At 49.3% G+C, this 15,336-nt stretch overlaps 1 protein-coding gene across 9 annotated transcripts in view; it reads right to left on the bottom strand.

Moving 5' to 3' along the window:
- Positions 1 to 15,016, bottom strand: part of DTNB (dystrobrevin, beta) — a 200,063-nt gene extending 185,047 nt beyond the window's left edge. For 6 of the 9 annotated variants that reach the window (XM_012727558.1, XM_012727560.1, XM_012727561.1 and 3 more), the window contains exon 1: positions 14,970 to 14,988. The gene's annotated coding sequence lies outside the window, so the exon portion shown is untranslated. Of the gene's footprint in view, positions 1 to 14,969 lie in introns of all 9 variants that reach the window. The other 3 variants (XM_012727562.1, XM_012727565.1, XM_012727567.1) reach the window with 2 other exon arrangements.
- Between the last annotated feature and the right edge of the window lie 320 nt (positions 15,017 to 15,336).

The following is a 15,336-nucleotide window of genomic DNA, read 5'->3' as shown; positions in this document are numbered from 1 at the left end:
TTCCCCGGGCCCCGCCCCCTGGGCCCCAGGTCGCCCGCCGGGTTCCGGGCGCTGGGGGCAGCTTGCCCCCTGCAGACTCTCCCTGAAGCCTAAGTGGCGAGCGGCGGCGGTGCGTTTCAGCGGCACAGGTGTGAGTCCCGCCGGCTGGCGCTGGGCTCGACGTGAGTACGAGGTAAAGAATGCGGTGAACCACCCTCCATGAATCACTCCTCCGCGCCTGGAGCCCAAGCTCTGCCCGGAGTGATTTTTCCCAATTCATTCAACTCAGCAAGCGTTCACTGAGCAACGACCCCGTGCCTAGAGCCGTACCGGGTGCTGTGTGGTTACACCAACGCGGTCACGGTCCCTGATCTCGAGGAGCGCATAACTTAGTGGAAAAGCCGCCTGTACACAGCCTGGTCTGCTGACCCTTGCAAAGCCAGCCCCCAGTAAGATGCTGTGGGAAGGCAGGGGAGGTAGAAATTACTTCCGCTTGGACGTCGCGAGGGGTTCCTGGAAGGGTGCCATTGTGTTCAGGCTGGGAGGAAGGATAGAAAGAAGTCCTGAGAGAGCGAACGGGGGAGGGTGTCAAAGGTCAGGCGGACAGCTTGGACATAGCAACAGAGGGTGACAGGTATACGTCTCAGCATCAACTTTTTTAATATCCATTTTCCGTAAGACCCTTTCAAACTGTGAAGCAGGAGAGGATGCCAAATTAGAAACAGTTAAGCTTTGTTCCCATTGACTCAAGGATCATTTCTCTCAACATTATTTAAGGCTCAAAACAGCAGTGTCCTTTAAGGACTGCTGGAAAGTGAGTGAGCGAATGGCTTCCTAAGAGATCTGTTTGCGTCTGGCTCTTCCACCGCCTCTGGCACCTTCTGGGCCCGCCGCGCACCACCTTCTGCTGTGGCTGTCTGCTGCCTTTAGGACACCTTCCTCCTCCTTCTCCTCCTCCTCCTCCTCCTTCTCCTCGCACTGTCCTGTTTTTAGTCTCCTGCGGTGAAAGAAGTGCTGATAACGGACTTTGAAAAGTGAAACAGGTCCCTGCAGCAAAAGGGCATCACCTTTCACAAGAATTTTGTGACTATTTTGCATGCTTAGAAAGTACTTTGTGTGTGTGCAAGCTCCTCACTATCTACTGCTAAGAGCTGTCTTGCTTATTCATTTACCACTTACTATGCCCCAACTACATGGGAAAGGCCAAAACATTGATTCTAGCCTTTGGAGAAAAGGTGTGTAAATGATAGAAAATGAATATGTAAATCCTGCTTACTGCATCTGCCCTATCAATCGAAGCCAGGTAATAGCAATATGTGGGCTAGACTATTATAAAACATTCTGGGAATTAACAACTCTAAGTGCACTCGTATTAGCATCTCTTATCTGTTTTCTGTTTCATCATCCCCTCCCACGTCCTCAGAAAACGTTTTTAAACATATCGCAATCTTTCTCTCCCTGTCACTCCCAAACTTAACAATTTTTTCCCTACTAGTCCTTGTCCTTCCTCATCTATTCATGCCCAAAGTTTCCTTGTCCTAAAAATGAAAAGGAAGAAACCCCTCTTGTTACTCTAGATTCTGCGCTGTTACCACTCCACCTCTGTATTTTCCATCACAAACATCTTGGAAATAATCTGCACTCATCTCTGTCTCCTCATCAGTCTCCCTTCTCCCGCCACAGTTATGTGCTCCTGCCCTTCCACACCCCCATCACCTGCCCCTCCACACCCCCATCACCCATCACCCCACTGCTCGTTATTTACGGTTTGTTTGATCCTAAATGCCCCAGGCCATTTTGGCATCCAGTGCATTTGATAGCACAGAGCAGGCTGCAACTCCCCGGCCTTCTCTATATGACTCAGCTCCTGCCCGGCTGGCTGATGAGTGGGGACTCCTCAGTCTCCAGGGCTCTGTGCTCAGCTTTCATCTCACCCCACACACACCCCGCCCCAGCCATCTCATCACCTGTCTTTGTCTACCACACAGATCACAGCTCCCAGGTGCTTCAGCCAGCTCAGACCATTCGTCTTCCATCCATCCACAAAGTCCTACCAGCTCATCGAGCTAGAGACACTCCAACTCACCACGTCTCAGCCACCCAGTTCAAAAACTTGGGTGTCAGCCTTCATTCTCTCCTCCAGTACCCACCACAACCAGCAGTCACGAAGTCCCATTGTTCGTCTTTCTATCACTCTAGAAGCTGTCCCATTTTGCATTTTTCACCTAGACAAATGAATATAATCGCTTATCTTGTCCCCCTGCTCGTTCCTTCCAGTCCATATTCCATACTGATGCCAGAAAAAAGTATTTCCAAAAGTTTGCTCCCTTAGGTGTCACTGCTTACCATGACATTCCAGCCCTTCCATTTTCTAGCCCCTGCCTACCTCTTCACGCCATCAGATGTCACCTCCCACACGCACACCACCCAGACTCCGGCCCGGTGCCTTGCCGCCTAACCTCTGTGCTCTTTTCACTCTCTGGAATATCGTGTCATACAAGCCAACATGGATGTGCCTGAAGTTCCACAGTGGTGAACCTATAATCCAAGCAGCTGTCTGGAAATCAGGACACACAAGCCTACCTGCAGCAAGGGCCCACATGTGCTGAGGGAAATGGCCACAGAATGAGCAGTTCTGAGAGCTAGCCTCTTAAATTATTAGGCAAAAGTACTCATCAACAGCCAATGCATCGCATCAAAAGCTGGAATTGTTGAACAGGGTAAAAAAAATTAGGTCACAGGACATTCAAGATGCCTAGAAATGATCACTTCTTTTGATCCAGGCTGGCCTTAGTGAACTGCTTGACGAGGAGACTGCGACGGCCGATGTGGGATAGCCATGCCTACACCATAAGGAGACTTAAAGAGTCCACCAGCAACTTTGGGGTGTTTGCTTCTGAAGCAACTTAACTCCCTGCACAGAGGTTCTGAGACAGCACAGCCCAGCTGATGGAATGGAGTCACCGTAAAGAGTCTGTGTCAGTCCAGCCAACACTAAGTCCCATGGAGTCACCCCAGTGGCAACCATGTACAGAAGCATCCACAGAAGCTGGGGTGTAAACTGAGGCAACCGTTGGCCAATGCCTCCTAAAATTAAGAACTCGTATGCTCTCTAACCAAAGATTTCAGCTCCAAGACACTCTTGACGTGTGCAATGCACTGCTTACAATGATGAGATACTAAGAGCAACCCAATGCCCGTCACAAGAAGAATGAATAAGTTAATTCTGTATATCTCCATGAAGAAAATGTTAAATAGCAGCAAAAATGAAGGAGCTGTATCTTTATAACACAGCAGAGCTAAAGTGAATCCATATGGTTTTTGGTGAAAAAAGAGACATGACCATAGTATGCTAACAGTCTTATAAAGCATTAAGTCGAGTAAGGCCAAACAATTTTTTAAATCACTTTATAAAGCAAGTGAATAATGAACCCAAACTTCAAGAAAATAGTTACCCAGTGGGAGGAAGTGGTAGGCTTGAGCACATTTAGATAAGTGGCAATTATTTATAATGTTTTATTTCTCAGTATGTGTATATAATGTGACATGTATTCTTATGTGAGTTTCAAATATTAAATTTTAAAAAGATAAAAGGAAACGCTGTGTATGTGATTCCCTGAGTAAAAGAGAAAGGAGAAAAAACAAAATATTAGTATAGATTATTTCTGAATAATAAGATTATGAGTAGTTTTAATTTTCTTTGTATTTGTCTTAAAGGAATATGTACCATTTTTGGAAGCAGCAATATAATATATATTTTTTAAATCTATGCTAAGCCTCCCTGGTGGTGCAAGGGGTTAAGTGTCAGCACTATGAAGCTCTCTGCAGCCACTGCAGCGCGAGTTTGATCCCCGGCCAGGGAGCTGACCCACATGGCGCAGCAGACCTCTCCTGACTCACCCACTGCTCCCCTCAGCAGTGTACTTCTGTAGATCTGCCTGCCTGTTCTGCTCCCCACTCTCTCTCTGGTGAATCCTCTCACCCTCCGCATCTCTGGCCTGTATCCCAGTTCTGTACGAATAAATAAATAAATCTTTAAAAAATATATATATACCAAAGCCAAACAAATGCACACACCAATAACAGGCAGATAAGAATGCTGGCAACAAAAAGATCCTAATCCTCCCCTTGATTAAATTATAGCAAATGAAAACCTAATGTGTGTCATTCTGTTCTCTGCTGCTTCCAGAAGCCATAACAGGACTGGAGAAGGTCCAGTAGAAAGTAATTAAAGTGACAAGCAGCAGAAGTGTCCTTTATGCGGTAGCAAGCAGAAGGGAGAGCTGGTCCTCAGAGGAAGACTAGCAGCGGTCAGAGGTCATATGCCAAAGGTGGATAGTGGGACTGCAGAAGCAGTCAGCAAATCCGAGACCTCCTACAGCTGATTGAGGTTAAAAAGGCAAATTGGGAGAAATAAACAGGAACTGCTGTTTTGCAGGGGGGATAGCAATATGGAAATCCTTCTTCTGGAAGCTGAGTCATTGGATCTCAGCTTTGCCCAAATGTGGAATAAAGACAGCACAGAGGCAAAGGAGGCCCTTGGGGAAGCAGGATGCCAGGAAGAGAGGCAGAGCAGGGCAGGGTGTTCTTAAACTCCCTAATAGTTTGTGCTTTATGAGAGTCCAGGACAAATTGCATTGGGAAATCTTTATGAATGAAACTTGCTAAGATTTACATCATGCACAGCAGGAATGTTCTTCAATAAAACTGCCCTTGGGCGTCAGGCTGGAGATGGTGCCCAGGTGCAGACAGCTACGCTAAGCCGCCATGGATCTTCCAGGCGCTTTCTATGGTCACGGGTAACTACCTCTCTGCCTACCTGCATTTGCAAAACTCAGGGGGCTAGAGACTAAATGGCACCCCAAAAAGTCCTCAAGAATACCCCAAGAGGTCCCTCCCTGCTGGTGCAACAGGTTAAAGCACAGCACTATGAAGCACAGTCACTGCAGCACAAGTTCGATCCCCGGCCAGGGAGGTGACCCACACGATGCAGCAGACCTCCCCTGACCTGCCTGATGCTCCCCTCGGCAGTGTACTTTAGCAGATCTGCCTGTTCTGCTCTGCACTCTTTCCCTGGTGAATACTCTCACCCTCCCTCCCCTGAGCTCCACCTCTGGCCTATACCCCAGTACTTGTATGCATAAGTAAATAAAACTTTAAAAAAAAAAAAAGAATTACCCCCAAAAAGCAACCCAGAGGCTACAAAGGGCATCTCCTACATTTTGCTAGTTTACCAAAGGCTATTTAGTTATGTGATATTTTCAGATGCATCAAGAGAGCTTCACATTTGGGCCCTCCCTGGTGGTGCAGTGGGTTGGGACACAGCACTGCAAGCTGGCCACAGCCACTTCAGGGCGAGTTTGATTCCTGGCCCAGAGGTGACCCTCATGGCCCCAGACCTCTCCTGACCCACCCGCTGCTCCTCTCAGCAGTGTACTTCGTCTATCTGCCTGTCCTGCTCCCCATTATGTCTCTTGTGAGGCCTCTCACTGCCCCAGTTCTGTATGCATAAATAAATAAATCTTTAAAAAAAAAAAAAAGAGCTACACGGTCTATGTTGACTGCTTTTTCCAAGCTGGCTGAAGATGATGATGCCGCCTTTTTCCAGCCTGGCAGCATGCCAATCACCTGGTATGCCTTCGGGGTGGGGAGGAAACACCTACATTTGGGCGAATATGAAGTTAATTTTGCTAAAGTGCCCTCCAAGTAATACAATGAGCAGCCACAGAGGAGAACCACAGGGCCTCTCCATTGTTAAAGTCAATCATTCTGAAGTTCTCTGGCTGCAGCAAGAGTGCAAAGGGCATTGGCGAGCGCACTAGGAGCAGAGAATACAGGCCTGCCTGCCCACGTGTGCCCACGGGCGCTTGAACTCTGTCCAGGCAGCTCTGAGTGGGGGCAGGGCAGTGAGGGGGAGGCACATGAGGCGCAGATGCTTCACGGTGCAGAATGTGAGAATGTGACCAGAGAGCCTTGGCACTGGGAGTATACATTTCTCCAGGGCCACACTTCTGGACCCCCTTCCCCCTCTGGGCCCCACTTCTGGGTCCTCTCTAGAACTGTAGAGAAGGATGCTTGGGACCAGCAGGCCCCACGAGGCCAGAGCTTGCTTGTTGCCCATGCTAAGCTGCTCTCTTTTCCTGCCTGTCCACGCGTGGGACTGGCCTGTCCTGCCCGGGGCGCAGCACATTTATGTTCCTCCTCTGAGCTCAGCCAATTGCAGTCCAGCACCTTCTTGTTCCTCAGGAAGAATTCTTTCAGGAACTGATCACCCCGTTTTGGTCCTACTTTCTTGAGCCAGTTCCTAGGAAAAGGAGGCCATCAGGCCCATCCGAGGGCTCTGCGGCCCTGTTTCACCTCACAGGCACAGCCTTTGGGTTGTGATGTTTCCAGCCTTAGAGAGATGAGGGAGCACAGGGAAGCAATCCTGGGGCTGGCAGAACAGTCATTTGTGAGTGGCAGCAGCGACAATGTGTGGTGACAGCCCGGGGCAAGTGGCGCATGGTGTCCCCCACCTCGACCTGACCCAGGGGACAGAAAGGGGACCCTTGCAAAGCTCCCCAGGCAGAGAGTTAAACACATGCATTGTCTTTCTTAGCAGCTTTCACCCAAAGATAAGAGGAACTGTTCAGTTTGCACAGACAATTTAAAGAAACTCACGAGGGGGGGGGGTCTTGGTGGTGGGGGATGCCACGTTCCCAGACTCTCTAACCCACAAAGCAGTCGCACAATAGACACAGCCTTTGGGTTAACCCATTCAAGTTCAAGGCCGTGCCTCTGTGTTAAGACCCCAGCGAGCTTTTAGGAGATGCCTGGTAGCTGCACTAGTCCAGTCAGGAGTCTCTAAGACTCAGGCGAGCTGGCCGAGTGGAGGGGCTCGCTAATGACTAGGCTCAGAAACACGAAGCGTCAGTTCAGAATGAAGCAAGCGCTCCGCCTTCCAGACTTTCTGAGGTCAAAAAGTAGGTGGAGAAAGACAGTCACACACACAGGCCGATTCTTGCTCAAGAGGAAAGGAACCTCGGGAGGGGCAGCCAGAGCCCAGAGGGCAAAACTCTGTGCCAAAGAGAACAATAGACTGAGGAATTCTCTGCTTGAGTGGAGGGCCCAGCAGAAACACCCTCACCTCCAAAGGAGAGGGCCTGAGGGCTTTTCAGGGCCCCCCCACCCCACACACATTCTTCCCTTTTCTGAACACACGGAGGTTGTCCTGACTCTGTCCCACCTTGGCATGTTGGGCGTATGGAGAGGAAGGGCTGGTTTCTCTTTTTCCTTCATCAGACCTTGGATTAAGGGGAACCGTCTGCACCCACTTAGGGAGCTGATTCAGATCACGAGACCCTGCGCTTTGAGCCCAGGGCCTGAGGGAGCTGAGACTCCAGTGCCTCCTTAGGAGGGAGGGTGATTTGCAGGTGGGGGCCCACTTGTGACAGGGGACTGCGGTAGATGTTGGGGTAATGATGCGGGGAGCATGCAAGCTGGTTCAAGGACCATGGCAGCCGCTGCCCACACCCTGAGGTTGTCTGTGATTGCCTTTGTCAGTGGGACAGTGACACACCAGAGGCCCCACAGACTCTTGCACACTGGAACTGGGCCCTGAGACTGCATGCCAGGGAGCCTCTCTGACACACTGGACCAGGCAAAGCCACATTAAGAGAACCAAGATGCCCCAAGCATTAGCCAACAACTGCCCAGCATCTTGGCCCATCAGCTCTGCCTGCCCTGTGCTTCAGGCCCAACTGGCAGAGGAGTTCAGCCAACCCGCATAACCTTGGGAATTGCAAATCACTGTTAGCTTAGGGAAAACTTTCAGGATGCTTTTATTTATTTATTAAATTTTTTTTTAAAGATTTATTTATTTGTGCATACAGAACTGGGGTACAGGCCAGAGGCTCAGGGGTGGTGAGAGGCTTCACCAGAGACAGAGTGGGGAACAGAACAGGCAGATCGACTAAGTACACCGCTGAGGGGAGCGGAGGGCAGGTCAGGAGAGGTCTGCCGCACCATGTGGTCACCTCTGGGGCAGGTGGGAATTGTACTCATGTGGAAGCGGCTTTAGATTCTCAGTGCTGTGCTTTAACCCGCTGCGCCACCAGGGAGGGCATGGGATGCTTTTATTTTTAAAAAAGATTTATTTATTTATACATACAGAAGTGGGTACAGGCCAAAGGTGTGGAGGGTGAGAGGATTCACCAGAGACAGAGTCGGGAGCAGAGCAGACAGGTCAACTGAAACACTCTGCTGAGGGGAGCAGCGGATGGGTCAGGAGAGGTCTGCCGCACCATGTGGGTCAGCCCCCTGGCCTGGGATCAAACTCATGCTGCAGTGGCTGTGATAGCTTCATAGTGTTGTGCTTTAACGCGCTGCACCACCAGGGAGGGCTGCTCAGGATGCTTTTTTAAGCAGCAATGGATAATGATCACAGGAAGATTGAAAAAGCCTTCTTGGAGGGGCCCATCCTGCAGTCAGCACTGGTGAGCACTGGAGAGCTGGAAGGGCACCTGGGCACTGTGAGAAGTTTGGAGCAGAGGAGGGTGAGGGAGGACAGGGAGGAGAGGCCACTTCGTGCTCACTATGCCACCATCTGGGAGGTGTGAAGGGGGCCCCTTTTCACAAGCCATCAATAGAGGACCTGCCAGGCCATGAGACTTAAGGACCCAGAGCCTTCCCATCTCTACGCCCAAACTTACTCTGTGGAAAAGACTCTTGAGGGCAGGTCAGACATGCGCTGGCATTTCTTGGCTGTGTGGGAACAGGAAAGAATGGCAGCTGCCCCAGTGGGTTTGGAAGACATGCAGAGGTGTGGCTTGGGATGCAGAGACTCCGGGTGACTATCCAGGGTCTATTGTGTCCATATCCACAGCCACAAACACTGAACATGATTCCTCTGAGTCTCATGTCTTCACTTGTAAAATGAGCCAGTGTCCTCAATTCTGCAAGCTGAAGACACTTTAGTGCATAATAGGAAAGTGCCTCCAACATAGTAAGTTGTCAAAGACACGTTGGGTCTGTTGGATCTAGTAGTAAAATGGATTCCCGTAGCACTGAAGTATGTGACCCACAAATCAGCACAATACTTGTGGATAGCCATATGGGAAAAGAATCAAGAGCCATAAAAATGTTCATCCTGGTCCTCCCTGGTGGCGCAGTGGGTTAAAGCACAGCACTGAGAAGCTAAAGCCACTTCCACATGAGTTCATTTCCCACCTGCCCCGAGGAGATCCACATGGGGCAGACCTCTCCTGACCCGCCCGCTGCTCCCCTCAGCAGTGTACTTCATCAATCTGCCTGTTCTGCTGTCTCTGGTGAATCCTCTCAGCCTCTACATCTCTAGCCTGTACCCCAGTTCTGTATGAATAAATAAATAAATCTTTAAAAAAAATGTTCATCCTAACCATAAAATACCTGGAAGCAAAGATGGGCGAAAAACTACACGACATACACTTCAGCGACATCTTTGAAGATACAGCACCCAACGCAATGATAGTGAAGGCAAGGATAAATAGATGAGACTACATCAAGTTAAAGAGGTTCTGCACAGCAAAAGAGACATTACAAAAAACAGACATCCCACTGACTGGGAAAAAATTTTCTCACACAAAACTAGCGATAAAGGATTGATCATAAAGATATACAAAGAACTGATGAAACTCAACAAAAATAAACAACCCCATCAAAAAAATGGGCAGAAGAGCTAAAAAGACACTTCTCCAAAGAGGAAATGCAGATGGTGAACAAGGATATGAAAAAATGTTCAAAATCATTTGTAATAAGGGAGATGCAAATTAAATGAGATATCACCTCACCCCAGTGAGAATGACACATCTTCAAACAACTAGCAACAACAAATGTTGGTGAGGATGTGGAGAAAAAGAAATTCTCCTGCACTGCTGGTGGGAATGCAAACTAGTACAACCACTATGGAAAACTGTTTGGAGGTTCCTCAAACTGCTCAACATGGAGCTTCCCTACAACCCAGCAATCCTACTCCTAGGTATCTACCCAAAAGACACAAAAACACTGATTCAAAAAGACACCTGAATCCCCATATTTATTGCTGCTTTATTTATAATTGGAAAGACATGGAAACAGTCCAAATGCCCAAAAGTAGATGACTGGATTAAAAAGATGTGGTACATATACACAATGGAATATTACTCAACAACCAAAAAAAATAAACACATGCCTTTTGCAGCAACATGGATGGAGCTGGAGAAGATCATGCTTAGTGAAATAAGCCAGAAAGAAAAGGAAAAATACTGGACGGTTTCACTCATAGCAGGAGTATAACAGACCAGGCGAGAAAGTAAATGAACAACTGTATACCAGAGACATTTTATGGAGGTGGGGTGGGGAATGGGATCAAAACAGTGGGGGGGAGGGAAATGCACTGGACTATGGTGATGGTACATGGGTGATTTGGTGATGGGAAGCCCAAGGGGATTGCAACTATTATTTTAAACATATTATTAAAAAAATAAACATATTATTTAAAAAAAAATTTTCATCTTTGACTTCAGAATCTCATTCTTAGGAATGTATCCCAAGGAATTAATTAAACACAAACTAAAAACTTCATGTGTCACCTCTAAGGTTAAAAAGAATTAGAAACAATCTAGATATCTAATAAAAAAGATGCATAAATCATTACCTGAGCAATATTATATAGCCATTACAAAGACCATTATCTAAGCTGTAGAATCGCTGGGATGTGTTTATGATCTCATAATTTATGAAAAAGGCAATAGACATATATTTATGGTCACACCACAACTATATAAAAATAGACTACATACGGCTGGGGGAAAACATGCAAATATGAAAGTACTGTGAAAGAGCAGAGATCATGGTCACTGTTTTTCTTGTTTCTTAGAAGTTGCTCCCCTGTGAAGAGCCATGCTCTCTCCCTGCTCTCGACGCTCCTTGTTACAGGGCAACCCCGACATGAATGGGCTGCCTGGCTGGGAGGCTCTGCTTTAAGGCGGTCCACAGAAAGGGACTCATAATAAGACTCAACTGGAAGAACACACCAAAAGGTGAACGAGGGACTTATTTACAAAAGAAATAAAGAAATGAATAACTCAGGGAGAAAGCAAGCATGTACATTGGTGAATGCGCCCCACCAGTTCGGCTGAGCTGGAACCCCAACAGCACAGCGAAAAGCCACGGCCCACGTGTCCAGTTACACATCAAACCTGGCTGCTTAACTCCACCCTCAGTTCCCAGCCGCTTCCCAGTGATGATGACATTATGGGATATAGGCTTCGGCCTCTTGGATCTCTTTGGTCTGGAGTGGAAGGTGGAGGCCACAAACTTGTGTTTGTGGAGATCATACAGGCCATCCTCTCCCCCAGCATCCTGACTAATCAGGTGTCCCTGTGGACACAGGACAAGCCCTCCTCACATGCTCTGGGGGCACCCTGCCCGGCCGGCAGGAGCCCTGACTCGGCACAGCATCTCTGGGCAGGTCCAGAAACTCCCTGTCCCCAGCGGAGAGACCAGGAGTCCCCATCAGCTGGGGAGGATAATTCATCTAGAACAACATCAAAGAGGTGACTCAGGAGAGAATAAGTAATTCAGAGAGATCTACACTGCCTGTGAGTTCACCTGACCCAGTTGTTGTTGCTGGACACCAGAGCGGCACTATCTCAAGAGAAGCTCATCTCACTCCAAATCAACCAGCATTTTTGAGCATCTCCTTTGCATAAAACACGGAAGAGGATGGGACAGGGCTGTGGCTACAAGAAGTTTGAATCCCAGCATGGGGTTTGGGGGTGAAGGCCCTCTGCAGACAAAGAGGATTATGCTGGGGGAAGACCTTTGGAAAGACCTGGAAACCAGTGCTATAAATGCAAGTGAAGGAAGAGATTATGCCCTGCTGAAAGGGCCCTGTACCTGGTCTTGAAGGCAGGATGGTGTCAGAGGTGGTGCCTGGAGGAGGCATTTCAGGCTGGGCAGCCAGTGGGTGTGCAAGTTCCAGGTAGGCTGGGCAGCTTCAAGGGACACTGTGAGGGCAGCACGAGAGGAAGTGGGAAGGGAGGCGGGATGTGGACAGGGGCCACCCAGCTGCACTGCTGCCGCTTTACTGGGAGCTGAGACGGGTGTTTTAGGCTGCAAGGCAGACCCACGCACACCCGCGCCTGCTGAGGCGTGACGTACAATCAGCTGTGGCTGGGCACAGATGATGAGGGCAGCGTCCTGTGCCACCCGGGTGCCGCCTTTTCAGTGCTCCCTGGGTGCCGGAGCTCAACCACGGTGGCCTCCCGTGTAGGTCTGTGCTCCCGCTCTATAGGTTCGGGCCCTGATTCTCCATCCAGGGGGATTAAGTGGATTAGATGAGACACGGATGCATGAGTGCCTGACCCAGAACCCAGTTCCCAGCGGCCCTCATGGAATGTCGGTTTCCTGCTTTTTCCACCTCATCGGCTTCCTTCACGCTCTTTTGGATTTTCAGAGCCTCTGCTCTTTGGCAGCTTCCCAGGTAGCTTTCAGCTGCCAGAAAAAGTCAGAGACACGGCACCTTTGCCTTCTAGTGGTGAAGCAAACCCATTGCAGGTGCACGCCAGAACTCACACGTGCCTACCTTACCAGCTTATAAATCAACTTACAAATGCATTTCTGAGTCATCGCTGATCTATCACTGTACTGGTATCTATTGCTTATTGTTCATGATTAAATATCACATAGAATAATTAGAAGACACTTAACTATATCCCATTCATTTGACTTGACTGATTACCTGCAACACTAAACCTGTGTATTGAGCTTCATGGTGGTCTGCTTATAAATGTAAAAGAGTTGATGGAGCAACTCCAGCAAGTGGTCACCCACCGGCAGGGCGGTCTGGACTTCATCTGGAATGATAGAACATTCCAGACCAGAACACAGTGGAGATCTGGAAAGGTCTCATTATGGGGATGAGCCTAGAAGGACCTGTGTTGGCAGATGTCACTTCAGGCATCCATCCAGCAAGCCCCCCAGCCGCCAGGTCACTAGGACAATGGCCAGAGTGCCCAGATTGGACCCCACGTCCACATTCTGCCTGTTACAAAGCTGTAAGCCAGTCTTTGGGCCTATACAGGATTGGGGGAACCAAGAGGAAACCCTGAATCCTGGGGCCCAGGCAGGGTACACTGGTAGGGACCCAGCTACAGCATCGGATACAGGACCCAGCCAGGAACAGCCTCGATTCCTGCTCCGAGCCCATCCCAGCACAGCTTGTTGACAGCTGTCACGTGGGAGTAACCGGCTCACCTTTCACACCGCTCATTCCCAGGTCACTCCAGCAAGAGGTGGGACTAAGGGGCTTTACCTCAGTTCTGCATCCTGAGGTGATTCCATCACTGATGTTTGAGTAGCACAGAGCTGGGTAACTAAAGCCCCCGACCAGCGGCCGGATGGTGCCATGTGCTTGGGCTCTGGCTGTGAGGTGGGGTGCTGGGAGAGCAGGACTTCTGTGCACTGTCTGCTCTCAGCCCCAGCGGAGATGCCAGGACAGTCTTGGGGCCCACAGAAGTTTTGCCAGGCGGTGACTACTGGGCTCAGGTTTTCGGAGTCAAGTGGGCAGCATTTGAGCCACCCAGCATTGCAGATGAGACAGGCCGCCTCAGTGCTTTTCTCTCCATGAGTTTTTTTTTTTTAATCACTTGGTTTATTCCTTTGTTTCCCTCAAATTTGTTTTAAAGCTTTTACTCATTTATGCATACAGAAATGGGGTACTGGCTAGAGGTGCAGGGGCGGTGAAAGGATTCACCAGAGACAGAGTGGGGAGCAGAACAGCAGATCAACTGAAATACGCTGCTGAGGGGAGCAGCGGGAGGGTTAGGAGAGGTCTGCGGTGCCATGTGGGTCACCCCCTGGGGTGGGGATCGAACTTGCACTGAAGCGGCCATGGCTTGGCTTAGCTTCGCAGTGCAGCGCTCCAACCTGCTGTGCCAGCGGCCGGACGGGGGGGGCAGTTTTTCTTTTTTAAGGGTCAGCCTCTGATAAAATAGTGGCCTGTGCTGGATGCTTGAGCGCAACTCTGCCCCCGAGCTGTGTTGCCCTCCCATGTCAGACCCCCTCCCTCTGGCACCCCGGTGGAGTATCACTGGCCCTTCTTCAACTGAATGACTTCCCCTGCAAACACCTATATAGAGAGCTTTTACGTCATCTGTTGATATACATCAACTCCATTAATTAGGCAGCCATTAAAATTATTATTAAAATTATTAAGATTGTATAGAAACTTAGGGAAATATTTCTAAATGTTATCAAATAGTATATTATTAAGTAAACAACTACATCATTGCAGCTCTACAAATGTGGAAAAACAAAACAATATAAAAGGGTCCAAGAATTTTTGTGTCTTAAAAATCTTTAATGGCCCTTCCTGGTGGTGCGACGGGTTATAGCACAGCACGATGAAGCTGTCACAGCCACTGCACACGAGTTCTATCTCCATCCAGGGCGCTGACCCACATGCTCCCCACACCCGCCCGCTGCTCCTCTCCGTGTATTTTGTCCATCTGCCTGTTCTGCTTCCCACTGTCTCTGGTGAATCTTCTCACCCACCTCCCCACTCCTCTGACCTGTGCCCCAGCTCTGTATGCATAAATTTTAAAAATCTTAAAAAAAAACTCTTTAAAATGTGTATGCTGTTAGTTTTTAAAAGCCCCTCTCTACTGTCCTTACTCTCCTCTGAATTACAAGATGGTGAGCCATACCCAGAAGTGAAACCTACTAACATAGAATGGTAGGAAAGTGCTGAATTTCACTGACCTTGAAGGGTCAGGGTCCTCGTGAAGCCACACGGATCGCTGGCTGGCTGGCAGCTTTAGCTCAGCCAGTTCTGGCAGCCAGAGCCAGTTACTGTTTAAACAGCTTGTTAATGGCGAACACAGATGCTGGGGCCCTTTGGCAGCTGCTAAGGCAGCAGGCTGGGGTGCTTGGCACCTCCGAGAGACAGTGTCTGGGCTCAGTGGTGAGAGGGGTTCAAACTGACTGTTTACCTGGGCGGCTTCTGGTTGATTGCTTCTTTCCATGCTCTACTTCAGAGGCAGGTTTCTAGCCTCTGCCTCTGCTGGATGGCATGAGAAGTAAAGTGGAGAGCGCAGACTTCCTTTCACAGCAGTGAGGTGAGAGGAGCTGTGATAATGCCTATAAATACCCGGATGGGAAGGGGAGGGCAGCCACTCGGGGAGCTGCAAACACGCGGAGCTCTGTGCAAGGGGGCGCAGACGGAAGCAGGTCTGCATGCCAAGCTTTCCGCAGGGACAGGGGACCACAGCGAGACGGCAGAATCATCTTCGGGGAAAGAGGGCAGAAAGGAATGTCAGCTCCGGAGCCTTGGGGACACATTTGGAGAGCTTTGGGGTG

This window comes from Condylura cristata, unplaced genomic scaffold (assembly GCF_000260355.1).
Source record: "Condylura cristata isolate star-nosed mole 26May11 unplaced genomic scaffold, ConCri1.0 scaffold00020, whole genome shotgun sequence".
Taxonomy (NCBI): Eukaryota; Metazoa; Chordata; class Mammalia; order Eulipotyphla; family Talpidae; genus Condylura; species Condylura cristata.
This window is presented reverse-complemented; position numbering and strand designations above follow the sequence as displayed.